Source organism: Podarcis liolepis, assembly GCF_965112155.1.
Source record: "Podarcis liolepis genome assembly, chromosome: 5".
NCBI classification, from domain to species: domain Eukaryota; kingdom Metazoa; phylum Chordata; class Lepidosauria; order Squamata; family Lacertidae; genus Podarcis; species Podarcis liolepis.
This window is the reverse complement of record NC_139556.1, coordinates 50,165,403-50,179,131: the sequence shown is the minus strand read 5'-3', so window position 1 is coordinate 50,179,131 and position 13,729 is coordinate 50,165,403. Positions and strand designations below refer to the sequence as shown.

The 13,729-nt window shown below is 41.3% G+C and overlaps 1 protein-coding gene and 1 long non-coding RNA gene across 2 annotated transcripts in view; both read left to right on the top strand.

Annotated features, from left to right (window-relative positions):
* The window catches only part of SEC23IP (SEC23 interacting protein), a 29,558-nt gene extending 26,759 nt beyond the window's left edge, over window positions 1–2,799 (top strand). The window contains exon 19 of the mRNA XM_083506112.1: window positions 519–2,799. The gene's annotated coding sequence lies outside the window, so the exon portion shown is untranslated. The remainder of the gene's footprint in view (window positions 1–518) is intronic.
* Window positions 2,800–6,990: 4,191 nt separating this feature from the next.
* On the top strand, window positions 6,991–12,005 carry LOC310708219. Its single transcript, XR_014526922.1, has 3 exons — window positions 6,991–7,109; window positions 10,722–10,756; window positions 11,751–12,005. It is a non-coding gene; the product is annotated as an uncharacterized lncRNA (long non-coding RNA).
* Window positions 12,006–13,729: the final 1,724 nt, after the last annotated feature.

Genomic DNA, 13,729 nt, shown 5'->3' with positions numbered 1-13,729 from the left:
TCCAATGTACACAAATAATAACTTTTTGGAGGGGTTGGCAGATCCTGTGCTATCTCCTCGTGAGAGAGCTCATAGGTAAAAATATAAATGCCATCAGGTTGGGGGGCAGAGAGAGAGGCTTTCCAGCTGTCTACAATTATTGGGCTGCTTCAAAAAGGACAGCACACTCTTCTTTAAAAGTTTATTTACTGGTTGTTCAATAACAGTGCATTTTGACAGTGTTTTTTTTCCTTATTGCTATACTGCATCAGGATGCAACATACCCAGTTCACCAGATGGGCACAGTGTCTGTACAGGATTCTCAAAGGTTCCCTATGGGCCCTACATTCTACAAGTAGTAGAATGTAGTTGGCCATTTGAAGCACAGGCCAGCCTGAGCCTCTCCCCATTTACCCACACAGCCTTCCCTCTTGCCTCAATACATGTTAATTTGATAGTCGTAGCCCTTTACATAAGCTGTGAAACTAACCAAGTTTGCCATAGCTTACAACTTCTTTTCTTTTTACTCTTCCTTCCAGCCTTTCTAATCTTTCTGCTGGCCTGCCAACAACCTTTTGAAGAGGCAACACCAATTCCCTCGACAGAAGTGGTTTCAATCTACAGCCCTCAGATTCCATACCATCAGTTTTTACTTTTGTTTTCTTTCTTTTTTTATTAACTGGGGTGGAGGAAAAGAAAATGAAGCCTACTGTTCAGAGTACGCGTACCTTTTTTTTTTTAACCAGCCTTGAATCATTTGTGGAAGAGTTGCCAAACAAATGACCCTTCAAGAAATGTGTGGCATGCAAATTAATCTTTATAATCTGATTTATCAGACTTGTATTTTCTATAAGGGCTGTGGTTTGTTTTTTTCTTAAAAAAAATTATTGGTAAACAGCAATAACAATCTTTTTGTTTAATAAAAAGACCATTTGACCCACTTCTGCAAGAACTGTGAAGTTCAAACTACTTTAATACAAATCTACATCCATCCATTTGTATTTGTTGAAATAAAGCAATTCCTTGCACCTGGTAAGCCTACCACTAAGATTTTATAATGAAATATCTTCTGAGCCTCTGAGGGAGAGTGTTTTCAAATGCTTGCAACATGAACTTCAGCTCTGTATCATAGAGAGCAGCTACAAATTGCTTGATTTTGCTGTATGTTTTTTTTTTTTTTTGCAGAGGGAGAGTAGAAAAGGATAAGCCAAATAAAATTTTAGTTTGACAGTAGTGACCAGCCTGGGATGTGGAAGTCTCCATACAACTTGAGAGACTGGATTTGCAGAAATCAAATACATTTATGGCCCTGCAGCAGAAGAGAAATGTTTTGATTATTAGATTTAGAGGGAGTTTTGGTATGCCGAGAACAGTCCCTGTGTTGCTTAGTGGAGTATGAGAAGGTTAGAGAAGTTTCTTAAACACTGGACTTCTATCATTTTTTTGCTGCTCCTTCTGATTCCCCCTCTGTATACTTTCAATTTTTTCATTAAAAATAAAACTGTGATAGCTTCTATTTGCTGGTCTTCTACATAGTGGCTTGTCATGGATGAGTAGCCTTTTTGGAAAAAAAGTGGTTGGTGTTTTTTTTGGGTGGTAACGTCCACATTATTTTTGATATTTGCTTTGTTGCAGCATTGTGTCTTGAAGAGGGAGGTAATAGACCAGGTGGTGCTGTAGTTGGATCAGCTTCTGCCTGCTGTAAAGTCTATGCAGTTTAAAACCTTCATAATCTTAGGTTGAGAGAACTTTTCATTGCAGTATATTAACCTGTAGCTATTTTATATCTCTTTATAAATATAATATTGTGGCTGATACTAAAAGATACTGTGATATCAGCAAGCTTCTATGCTTGCCTGCCCCCCCCCCCCCGTAATCCTCACTTTATCTCAGAAAGCAACAGGATGTTTTCTGTCTTGCTTTTTCCTCTCTTTCTAAATATTCGGTGCTCCATTCATCACAATGAAATTTCCCTTCAGTCATTTGTTAAACCAGAACAAATTTCTGTCAGAGGAATGCGGGATGAAGCAACAGCTTGTCAGAGAGCATAACAAGTGGAAAAGCCCTTTAATAAATCCTGGATTAAAGTTGTCTCTGAACAGGTTTCAGAACTGTACATTTGGTATTCAGAATGTGTTTTCAGTCCTCCTCAATAAAATACCAAAGAACAAGAGAAATGCAAAGGTTTTCAATAACCGACAACAGTATTGAGTGTGTGGCGTGTACTGAAGTGAAATGTGTAAAGGTAGACCAAATAAATGTAATGTTAGGAAATATGAAAAATAAAAAGGTGTTTATTGAAACTTTTAATTTTAAGGAAAAAAACTTAGTAATTTCCTTTGCTTTTCACTTGCTCAATATTGTTTAGTGCTCTGGCAGGAAATGGCTTCTGAGTTGGTGGCATAGAACATACATTGTGTTTCAACTTGAAAAATTTAAATTCATTAAGAAATTCTATTTTTTTTTAGCAAACATTCTTTGTGTCGTCTGAATTGATGGATAAATATTTTCCCCCTGTTTAAGATATTTATCTAGGTGTTGATGTGATTATCTAAAACAGACTGAATATTGCCTATTAAACTTGACATTTGTTGATAGGAACATTACACCTGTCCTCTGCGCAAACTGCTACCTTTTATTCCTGTTGGCTCTATTCAACATCTGAATTCTGTTACATTCTACAAATATTTGAGGTTCCAGTGATATGAGCACCAAAATGCCAAGTTCTTGTGATGGGATAAGGATAGAACTTTGTACAAAGGAGACATAATGCTGGATTTCCATGCAAACAATATGGAATAAAACTTAAGTTGTTTTAAACTGTGTTTTAATTTGTGTTTTTTAAGTATCTAACCAACCCTGGGACCTCAGCGTAAAGGGTACGCAATAAATAATAATAGCAATAATAGCCCCAGTCCCACAATAGCAATTTGGGGGAACCTTCCTCTTCCACTAGAGCAGGGATTTCCCAACAGGTCAGTCGTGAACTATCGGTCTATCGTGGGGCGTCCCTGGTGGATCGCGTAATCCCCCCCCCCCCGAAAAAAACTCAACAACTTTGGTGAATTCTTCCTTAAAATAGCTCAACTACTTTGGTCAACCCAATCCAACGGGTAGATCACTGCCAGGTTTTTTTATAGTGGGAGTACATCGAAGTCTTTGGGAGTTGAAACCACATTTTAAAAAAAATCCTTCCAGCAGCACCTTAGAGACCAACTAAGTTATTGGTATGAGCTTTTGTGTGCATGCACACTTCTTCAGATACCTGGTGAGGTTGATGGACTTCCACTTCATGTGGCTCAATGTGGTGCCTTCCATAGTTCTAGTTACAGGTAGGTAGCCGTGTTGGTCTGCCGTAGTCGAAACAAAATAAAATAAAAAAATTCCTTCCAGTAGCACCTTAGAGACCAACTAAGTTATTGGTATGACCTTTCGTGTGCATGCACACTAGACATTCCTGCACTAGAGAATAGAGAACACATGCATGCAGGAGCAGCCAAAGCTCTGTTATAGTTCACCAGCTTGGGAAATGTAGCTGTGCCCTTTGACAGCTGCATCTCAGCATTTTCTCTCTCTCCCCCCTCTTAAACTGATGAGAGACAAGACAACAGCAGCAATAGGGCTCTTCTGGACTGAGCTGTCGTGTGTGTTCTCTCTCCTGCTTTGCTACTCCCCTCCCCTTTACTGGCAGAAGAGAGAGAAGAATCGGTCACTGGACGCCAGCCAAGAGAGGAAGAGAGTAGACAGGGCAGCCAAACATGATCCAGCACCAGTACTTGGCACCTTCAGGCAGCTGGCAGGACACTGACGCCTACGATTGACCCCCAGCTGTAGCTTACCTGGTAGCAGCAGCTGTTCTAATTTCCCACAAGGCTTTGGAGCAGCACTATTTGAAAAGCATTGTGGGAAATGAAAAAGGCCACAGCCATCAAGGGCACTTTGCCAAGGGCCATGCGAAGCTGGATCTGCCAAACCTTTCTGTGGTTGTTTTCTTTCATTTTAATCCTTTCTAGTGTTTTGCTTCAGTCAGTACTGACAGTTGTTTCTCCTGGGTTTGAGAACTTGACTTTAGGTTTCAGTCCTCCCATCACTACAGTAAGCAGAACACTAGTCAAAGAAGGGGATACAGAGGATGCATTTAGATTCTATTAAACAGAAGCAAAGAGTACCAGCTAAACATTAGGATTGTTGTTGTTTAGTCATTTAGTCGTGTCTGACTCTTCGTGACCCCATGGACCAGAGCACGCCAGGCACTCCTGTCTTCCACTGCCTCCCGCAGTTTGGTCAGACTCATGTTGGTAGCTTCGAGAACACTGTCCAACCATCTCGTCGTCTGTCGTCCCCTTCTCCTTGTGCCCTCCATCTTTCCCAACATCAGGGTCTTTTCCAGGGGGTCTTCTCTTCTCATGAGGTGGCCAAAGTATTGGAGCCTCAGCTTCACGATCTGTCCTTCCAGGGAGCACTTAGGGCTGATTTCCTTAAGAATGGATATTTCATTAGGATTAGTGATTAGTCTTTCCTTTCGTTCATTAGAATCTAAATTGATCCTCTATACTGTTCCCCTTAACTAGCATTTTGCTCACTGTTGTGATAGGAAGATTGGAATCTAAAGTCAAGTTCTCTGACTTTACTTTGTTTTCTGCTGCCTATCATGTTTATGCCTTTTTTGATGTTGCTGTAAAAGCAAAATGATTTGCATCTCAGTGAAGTTTCTTGTCACTGAAACAACTGAATGTTTTAAGGAATACTTCAGTAGGTTGTGATAAAAGTGTCTCTTGTTACAGTGGTGAAACTTTAATATCGAGATTAACAATTCGCCATGTTCTTTTCAGTTTAGCCTTGTTTTGTTTCTCCTGTGCCTTTAAGATGTATGTCACTGTGATTAGGAAGAGTCTGTACACAATTCCATTGAGCCCAGCAGCAAGGGCCTATTAAATAGATACGGAAGACTTCATAAAAGGTGCTTTGTTATGACCACTTTTGGAGCCATATACTACATCAAAACTGGAAGAGTTCTACCATGGAAGGGTGTATAGTGTTTCTTATATATTTACTTTTTCCGTATCAGTAGGTTTGAGCATTTGACTTCAGAAAAGGGCAACCAAAATTATCAAGGGAATGGAGCAACTCCCCTATGAGGAAAGGTACAAAATTTGGGACTTTTTGGTTTAGAGAACAGGTAAGAGGCAACATGATAGAAATGTATATAATTATGGGAAAGTGAGCAAAGATTCCCCCCCCCCCGCCTCACAACATCAGAATGACCTTTCTTGGGATGGCTTGCAAACCTTTGGTAACAACTACAGTGGTACCTCAGGTTAAGTACTTAATTTGTTCTGGAGGTCCGTACTTAACCTGAAACTGTTCTTAACCTGAAGCACCACTTTAGCTAATGGGGCCTCCTGCTGCCACCTCACTGCCGGAGCACGATTTCTGTTCTCATTCTGAAGCAAAATTCTTAACGTGAAGCACTATTTCTGGGTTAACAGAGTCTGTAACCTGAAGCGTATGTAACCCGAGGTACCACTGTATGCCGTAGACTGGTAAGCACAATCTCCAGGTTTAAGACTACAATATTCAGAATAGAGACTGAGGAGCTCATTGTGATATTTTGTGTGTTTTCTGGGTGGTAGCAAATGGTGGTGTTGAGTGGGGAAAGGTAGGAAATTGCTTTTATTAGTGCCCTGTTGCTTGAAAATTGTGGACTTGTAGAGCTGGGTCTGCTTTGCACATACTCTGGTCTGTCCAATACAGTTTCAGAGTTCTTTCCTGCCTGCATTTTCCTCACATAAAAACCATAGATTTGAGTATGCTGCTTTTGAGTATGCCTCTGATGAGGCCATCCAACCTAATTAGAGGGGAGATTTTCCTCTTCAGAGCTAAAGGCTACAAACTCTTCCATCATGCTTTCACCTGCCTTTTGGCACTTAACCAGCCTGATGATTGAGTTCTGATATACTTTGAAGTTTGCTCACTATTTTGTAATGTTTTAGTTGACCACAATAAAGACGTGCTGCTGTTGCTTTTCATATTTTTTTCCTAATGAACTCACACTGCTACCTAAATTTTTTGGTGTTTCCATAGCATTCTGAGTTTTCCCTAACTTGTGTCAACCAGCATTTTAATTATCTGGAAAAAAATACATTTTAAATCTGACAGCAGCATTTTCTGCACGTTGGCAAGTTTTGATAGTTTATTGATTTCTAACTTTTTTTTATTCCATCAGCACCATACTAATAAATCCATCTTCCTATTTGCACTTTGAAACAAGAATTGCAAATATTCTCATATTGTTGTCTTAACATTTTAAAAAATAATTGACCTTGAGATTGTTCATGTTGGTAGAGCACTAGGAGAAAAAAACTTCGATTCTCCAGCCTATGTGAATGTTTACAAATATGAGAAAATCTTTTCACAAACACACAATTCAGACCTTTAAACTCGAGTTTTGAAAGCAAGCCACTCTCGCTTCAAGAGTTTTGGAAAGAAGCTTTGAAAATTCTTAAATTATTTAATTTTTCATCATGTAATTAACTTGCTGCTTCTGTTATGATCTCTTAGGAGGCAGAAACCACAGAAGTGGGTTAATTTCAGTTCACATTGATGGTATTATATAAATGAATTATAAGCACTTGCATTATGTCCCATAGACTATAGGGGGAATTCAAATGATTAACTTTCTCTAGTTACGGTAATTTGTTGATAGGCTTATACAACTAAGCAGAGAAAGGAGAAAACCCTATCATTTCCATGCTGCCATTTCCATGTACACCTGTACAAGCCTGGAAAGTAAACACTGACATGTGATGTAATAATCACACATCCAGCAACGGGAGAGTGAAATGCTGACAATAAGTGCAGGGGTTTTAGTGCTAGCTGCACTTAAAGTTGGAGGTTTGAAACTGGTGAATCACCTATAACTACGTGTTTAGCAGAACTGTATGAAATTCAAGCATGGAAGCCCCTATGTGGGTATGGATCCTGCCAAGTTTCAAACAGATAGATGCAGGAGTTTTTTTTCTAGTTGCCTTTTAAAGTTGACTTTTGGATAGAAGGACCAATGAAAGAACTTGCTTCTCTCCCCCTGTGCTTTTGTATGCTAAGGGCATGCACCACAGAGGTGACCCTGGGTAAGTAACTCGTAATATTTCAGAAGAAGATTGGGCAGTATTCCTTTCCACATGATTTTCTATGCAGTTTGCTGTATTCTATCTGTGTGACCTGTGAGTCACACATTCTCTCTCCCTGCCTCCACCCACAAGTGTGTGTGTTGGGAGTAGCGCATACTGTATAATTCTGCTTGCTCCTAAAGCCCACACAGCACCAGCTCCTTGCTCTTTCGGGCAAAGAGCAAGTTGTCCTTGTGCCACAACAAGAGACTACTGTGCCCTGCCTTTCTCCCTCTGCACTGAGAAGGTCCATTGGGGTTTCCATTAAGAGCAATGGGAGAGGAGGCACGACCAATTCTTGTCCCCATCCCCAGCTACTCCCTCTAGCTGCCTGAAGCTTATGGTCATCTAGCTGGCTGGTGCCACCTATAACCAAATTATGGCACCATCCCCTCTTTGTACCAGCAGTTGGGGAGAAAGTGCTGGGTGAGTCAGTGGAACTCAACAAATCTGATTGACTTGTGGGACTGGTGTCAGCCACTCACTGAACATGCAGTGAGCGACCTGTCATGGACAATAGTAGAGGGGTAATAACCTCACCCCTCAAATCTTTATAAAGAGTGCACCACTGACTCAATACTGCCATCTCCACATGAACATAGCCATTTTTCCAGCGGAATATTTTTGAAATCGACCCTCAAGTACAGCCAAAGCCAGTATATTCAATCTTGTGGAAGTGAAAGTGCGTATGTATTTTGGAATTGTTAAATTTTGCAAATAGGGTGCCAGAGTTTCAAAATGACTAGGTGGAAAATTTTCATACCGTGGACAAACAAGTTCCTTATTGTGGCCAAATTATTCTGTCACTCAATATCATATAGGTAAAGGTAAAGGTACCCCTGCCCGTATGGGCCAGTTGTGTCCGACTCTGGGGTTGCGCACCCATCTCGCTTAAGAGGCCGGGGGCCAGTGCTGTCCACAGACACTTCCGGGTCACGTGGCCAGCGTGACGAAGCTGCATCTGGTGAGCCAGCGTAGCACACGGAAACGCTGTTTACCTTCCCGCTAGTAAGCAGTCCCTATTTATCTACCTGCACCCGGGGGTGCTTTCAAACTGCTAGGTTGGCAGGCGCTGGGACCGAATGATGGGAGCGCACCCAGCCGCGGGGATTCAAACCACCGACCATGCGATCGGCAAGTCCTAGGCGCTGAGGTTTTACCCACAGCGCCACCTGCGTCCCTCAATATCATATAGGCGCTGTCTAATTAAATTATTTGCTTTATTGAAGCCCAGTGTTAAAGAATCTGTTCAAATCTTCTTGTTCTGTACAGCTACTAAAGGCATGAAAGCCTTAATATGGCAACCCTAACATCAAGACCTACACAACTCTCCCAGATCAATGAAACAAACTGGACAGAGTAGCTTATGTTTGGAAGAGTGCACTTGTAGGTGGTGTGTCGATAACAACACAGCACCTCTCTGACATCCTGTTTCTTTGATAGAACAGTGCTGTTTAAGAGCCATTATAAAAGTGACAAAATATTGAGCCATCAATTTGAAACCTGTGGTTTTGCTAAACACAAGACCTATATTGGTGTTTCTGAAACCTGTGGTTTTTAATGTAGTAAATACATATGACCATATAGCTTGCCCAATGAAATCGATAAGAATAGTCAGACAGAAAGGAAACCAATTGGAAACTGCAGTGCTCATTTCTTATTTGGCACAGAAGCATTTTCTTAAATAGATTTTGCAGGTTTTGATAAAACCCTCTTGCAGTTTTGTCGAGCTCATTTTTTTTTACTCTGTGTAGGCAAATCATTCAGCTGGATATCAACTTATTTTAATAATCAGGAAGGATCAGCAGTTGAAAAAGTAGAAATTGCATTGAAAAAGTTTTTTAAACTAGCATTTTCTTTCTTATATGGCTCTGTACAGTCTAACAAATATCTTTCACCAGTATTAACATTTCATCTTCAATTTGTAATCAGTGCTACAAGGCAATAGAGTTGGAATAAGCACCTGTGGGTGTACTAAGTGCAATGGAATTTCTTAAAATAGCTCACTTTTTGGATAGCAATTGTCATTGAAGACTTGCTGTATAAATACACTTGCTTATGTCTGGAAGCCTCCTATAAAGGGCTTTTGATGCACAGAAGTATGGGCTATATAAGCATAAGGCATTTATATGAATTCATGGATGCTACTGGTGACTATTATTCATGTTCTGTCTCCACTGTTAGAGGCAATGTGCCTCTGAATATCAGTTGCTGGGAATCAACAGAGGGAAGAACACATTTGCATTCAATTCCTGCTTGCATGTTTAATGGAGGTATCTAATGGGCTATTGTGAGAACAGCATTCTGGACTATATGGGCAAGAAAGTAGGTTTATAATCAGGCCTCTATCACAGGATGTTTAAGAAAAGCCTTATGGAATGTCATTTACAGGTGAACATTGCAGGTAAAGGGGAGAGCCAGTGTGGTGTAGTGGTTAAGAGCGGTAGTCACGTAATCTGGGGAACCGGGTTCGCGTCTCCGCTCCTCCACATGCAGCTGCTGGGTGACCTTGGGCCAGTCACACTTCTGTGAAGTCTCTCAGCCCCACTCACCTCACAGAGTGTTTGTTGTGGGGGAGGAAGGGAAAGGAGAATGTTAGCCGCTTTGAGACTCCTGAAGGGGAGTGAAAGGCGGGATATCAAATCCAAACTCTTCTCCTCTTCTTCATTACATATAGACTGGTTTCAATTCTGATGCCATGATTTTTACTCAAAGGTTTGGATCCTAAGATGTGCTAACTTTCATGGAAGGAAGCTCTCCTGAGCTACCCATGCCCAAGTCACCTGGGACCCATGAAAATCTCCCAAAGGTGAGTGCACCTCGCCATCCTGTAATGTGGATGGGACATAGGGGCTTCAAGGAGACGAGAGGGCATGAAAATTTCCTTCCATGAATTTATTTAACTTATCTTGGGATCCAGTCCCATATGCACAATAAAAGAAGTAGCATTTCGGTGCTCATGTATAACTGCATTTTTAAATAAAAACTTGATAACTGTATTTGGGCATGCAAATTAGCATGCGGTGTTCCGCCACAAGCACAATGTGAACTTGCAATTCATACAGAACAGCTTTTCAGGATACTAGTAGTGCCTTTTCTTTGAGAAGACAGCTTCTGTCTAGACTTCTAGACAGCATAATTTTTACCACCCCTTGTATTAATGTCTATAAAATTTATAGAACAAATTAAAATTTTAGCAGATGGCTTCCCAGAGACAGTTGTATATGATTCTTAGTTTAGATCTGATTTTTCTTCCTCCCAGAAAGGTTGACATTGCACATATATTTCTTGTTTCAACATTTTCGGAAAGCAGATGATATCTAGTTGCTTTTCATCAGTCTGTGACAGATTGTACTGATGTGCTGATGCCCAGCTGCCTCTGGCCTTGACAATCTGAGAATGCCATTTATAATCAAGCAAAATATGGTAACTTGATATTTCAAACCTGTAATGAAACAGCAGGTCACAGAATGTGTAGAATTAGATATAATTTTATGCAACTTTCAAGTATATTTAGTGTTGCTCAGATATGCCAAGTTTCCATTATCTGATTTTGTTTTCTCTATGCCCTAGGAGGTTTTGTCTGTCGAAGAGAAGGGGAGTGTCTGGTGAGAGCGATCCTCATTGTTTATATCTAATTTTTCACAAAATATGTTAACACAGCTTCCTTTCCATCTTCCTTAAAAATTGACTTGCAAAATGTCTAAGCCTAAGCCCGTTTGAAACAATTCCAATAGTTTATAAAAATCATAGCATGTTGTTTACTGTGCAGTGACCTCCTTTACAAGGATTTGGTACTCCAGGTGTCTGGTATGCTCAACAAATCACTTTTCAGCTGATACATAAAGCAACATAAAGCAACTGGAAGGCCAGCATAATAAATGGACTCAAGGACATTTCATGTCATTATCTTTCTTTTTATAGCTTGAGGATGTGGACATGGCTTGGATCAGTCAGGTGGCCACCTGCACTCTGGACAATTGCCCTTCTTGGCTGATAAAAACTAGAAGGGAGGGGGAAACTGGCTGGGCCAGAAAGGTGATTAATGCCTCCTTGCAGGAGGGAATGGTCCCTACCTGCTTGAAGGAAGCAGTGGTAAAACCACTCCTCAAGAAACCCTCATTGGATTTGGAAAATCTAAGTAACTGCCGGCCAGTTGCCAGTCTCCCCTCCCTTCCTGACTGATGGTTGTAGGCCAGTTCCAGGTGCTCTTGAAAGAAATTGCTTTTCCAGTTTCAATCGGGGTTTTAGGCCCAGTTTTGGCGCAGAAGCTGCTTTGGTCACCCTGTATGATAACTTCTGTCTGGAGAGGGACAGGAGAAATGTGTCCCTGTTAGTTGGCCTTGACCTCTCAACAGGCATCCTTCTGGAGTGGTTATCCAAGCTGGGGGTACATGACACTGCTTTGCAGTGGTTCCAGTCCTACTTAGTTTCCAGAGAGCAATGCTTCTGGCCCTGTGTGGCGTTCCTCAGGGTTCAATTTTATCCCCCATGCTGTTTGACACCTACATGAAACTTTTGAGTGGGTTCATTCAGATTGTGGAGTACGTTGTCAACAATATGCTAATGGCACGCAGCTCAACTTCTCTTTTACATCTGCAGGTGAGGCAGTGGATGTGCTGCACCATTGTCTTGCTTTGGCAATGGACTGGATGAGAGCCAACAAAATGAAGCTTAATCCAGAAAAGTTTGGGAACACCAGCTGGTGCAGAATTTAGAGGCCAGTTTGCTCACTGGGACCAGATGGTCTGAGCATATAACACCAATTCTGACCAACCTGCACTGGCTGCCAGTCAGTTTCCAGGTCTAATTCAACATGATCGTTTTGACTTATAAAGCTTTAAACGGCTCAGAACCACAATAGGTAAAGGTAAAGGGATCCCTGACCATTAGGTCCAGTCGTGGCTGACTCTGGGGTTGTGGCGCTCATCTCGCTTTATTGGCCAAGGGAGCTGGAGTACAGCTTCTGGGTCATGTGGCCAGCATGACTAAACTGCTTCTGGCAAACCAGAGCAGCGTACGGAAACGCCGTTTACCTTCCCGCCGGAGTGGTACCTATTTATCTACTTGCACTTTTGACATGCTTTCGAACTGCTAGGTTGGCAGGAGCAGGGACCGAGCAACGGGAGCTCACCCCATCGCGGGGATTCGAACCGCTGACCTTCTGATTGCCAAGTCCTAGGCTCTGTGGTTTAACCTGCGTCCCTTTAGAATCACAATACCTCTTCCCATATGAACCGATTAGGACTCTTTGGTCATCATCTGAGGCCCTTCATCAGTCTCCCCCTCTACAAGAGGTCTGGAAGCGGGCAGCATGAGAATGGGCCTTTTTTGCGGTGTCTCCTCATTTGTGGAACGCTTGCCTGGCGCCTTTGCTACATGTCTTTAGGCTCCAGGCAAAAACATTCCCATTCTCCTAGGATTTTGGCTAATTAAACAATGTGTGGGCCTTTACACTGGGGTGGGTGTAGGAGTAATTGTTGTTGTTACCATATTATGAACTTTTGCATTTTTATATTGTAAAACAGATGAAGGGTGGTATAGAAACGTAATAAAGAATAAAAATAAAAAGCATATTGTCAAAATAAAGTTTCTGTATAGTTCCTGCCCCTCCCAATTGTGCTATAAATACAACCACAGAAATTCTCTACAATTACTGTTGTACATTATATACAACTGTCACTATGATTTATAACTGGAGCATGTGTTACAACTTTATCTTTATATTATACTGTCATTTTAGCCTCTGCATTCCCAGTATGATTCCACTTCAGCATAAAACATCACTTTCCCCCTCTGTTTAGTCTTTTAATATTGGATCTCTTATGAGAAAGTGCAGTGGCCTCCAATGTGTTTGTATGTGGAAGGTCTAAACTCAGTTACTTGTTGTCTTACTTTCTTCTTGCAGTACTCTTCTCATTCACATCACGATGACTAGTGAGCATAAAAAGTGCATCTACCTGAATGTTTCAAGTCTGCCTCGGGTTGTAGCTCTTGAACAGGAGTGGCCGGCATCATAGGATGATACTGCAGAACTGTCCTCTCAGTAATGCCATCACTGTTACTTACAAGGATTATATGTGGTCAAGGCAAGGCATGGTAGGCCAGGAGAATCAGACTGGCTCTGCCAGTGCCCCCATGCAGCCCTGCCCCTGCTGCCACCCTGGCCCATTCAGGTACAGGAGGTGTGGTATACAAATGTTAATATTATTAATAATATTTAATTTCATTATTAATTCAGTGGGGTTAACTCCTAGGTAAGTGGTGCTATGATTGCAGCCTAAATGCAATCTTTAGCCAAAAGAGAATTTAATATTCTGCAGTCTTTAGCAAAAAAGGAAAGAAAAGTTGACCAAATAGTATGAAACATCCTGCAAGAATAATGTTAAATGACTTTCTCATACTTTACCCTAAAAATATTACAAGTGGAAAGGGTATAAAATAAGACTCCCATCTCTGAATTATAACTGGCTCTTTATGAGAACAAGTTGTTTAAATGCACATCCCTGAGTGCCTCAGTTGTTCATTCTTATAGGCAAAATGGCCAGTTCTTAACAGGGTTATTCTAAGGAAACAAATTT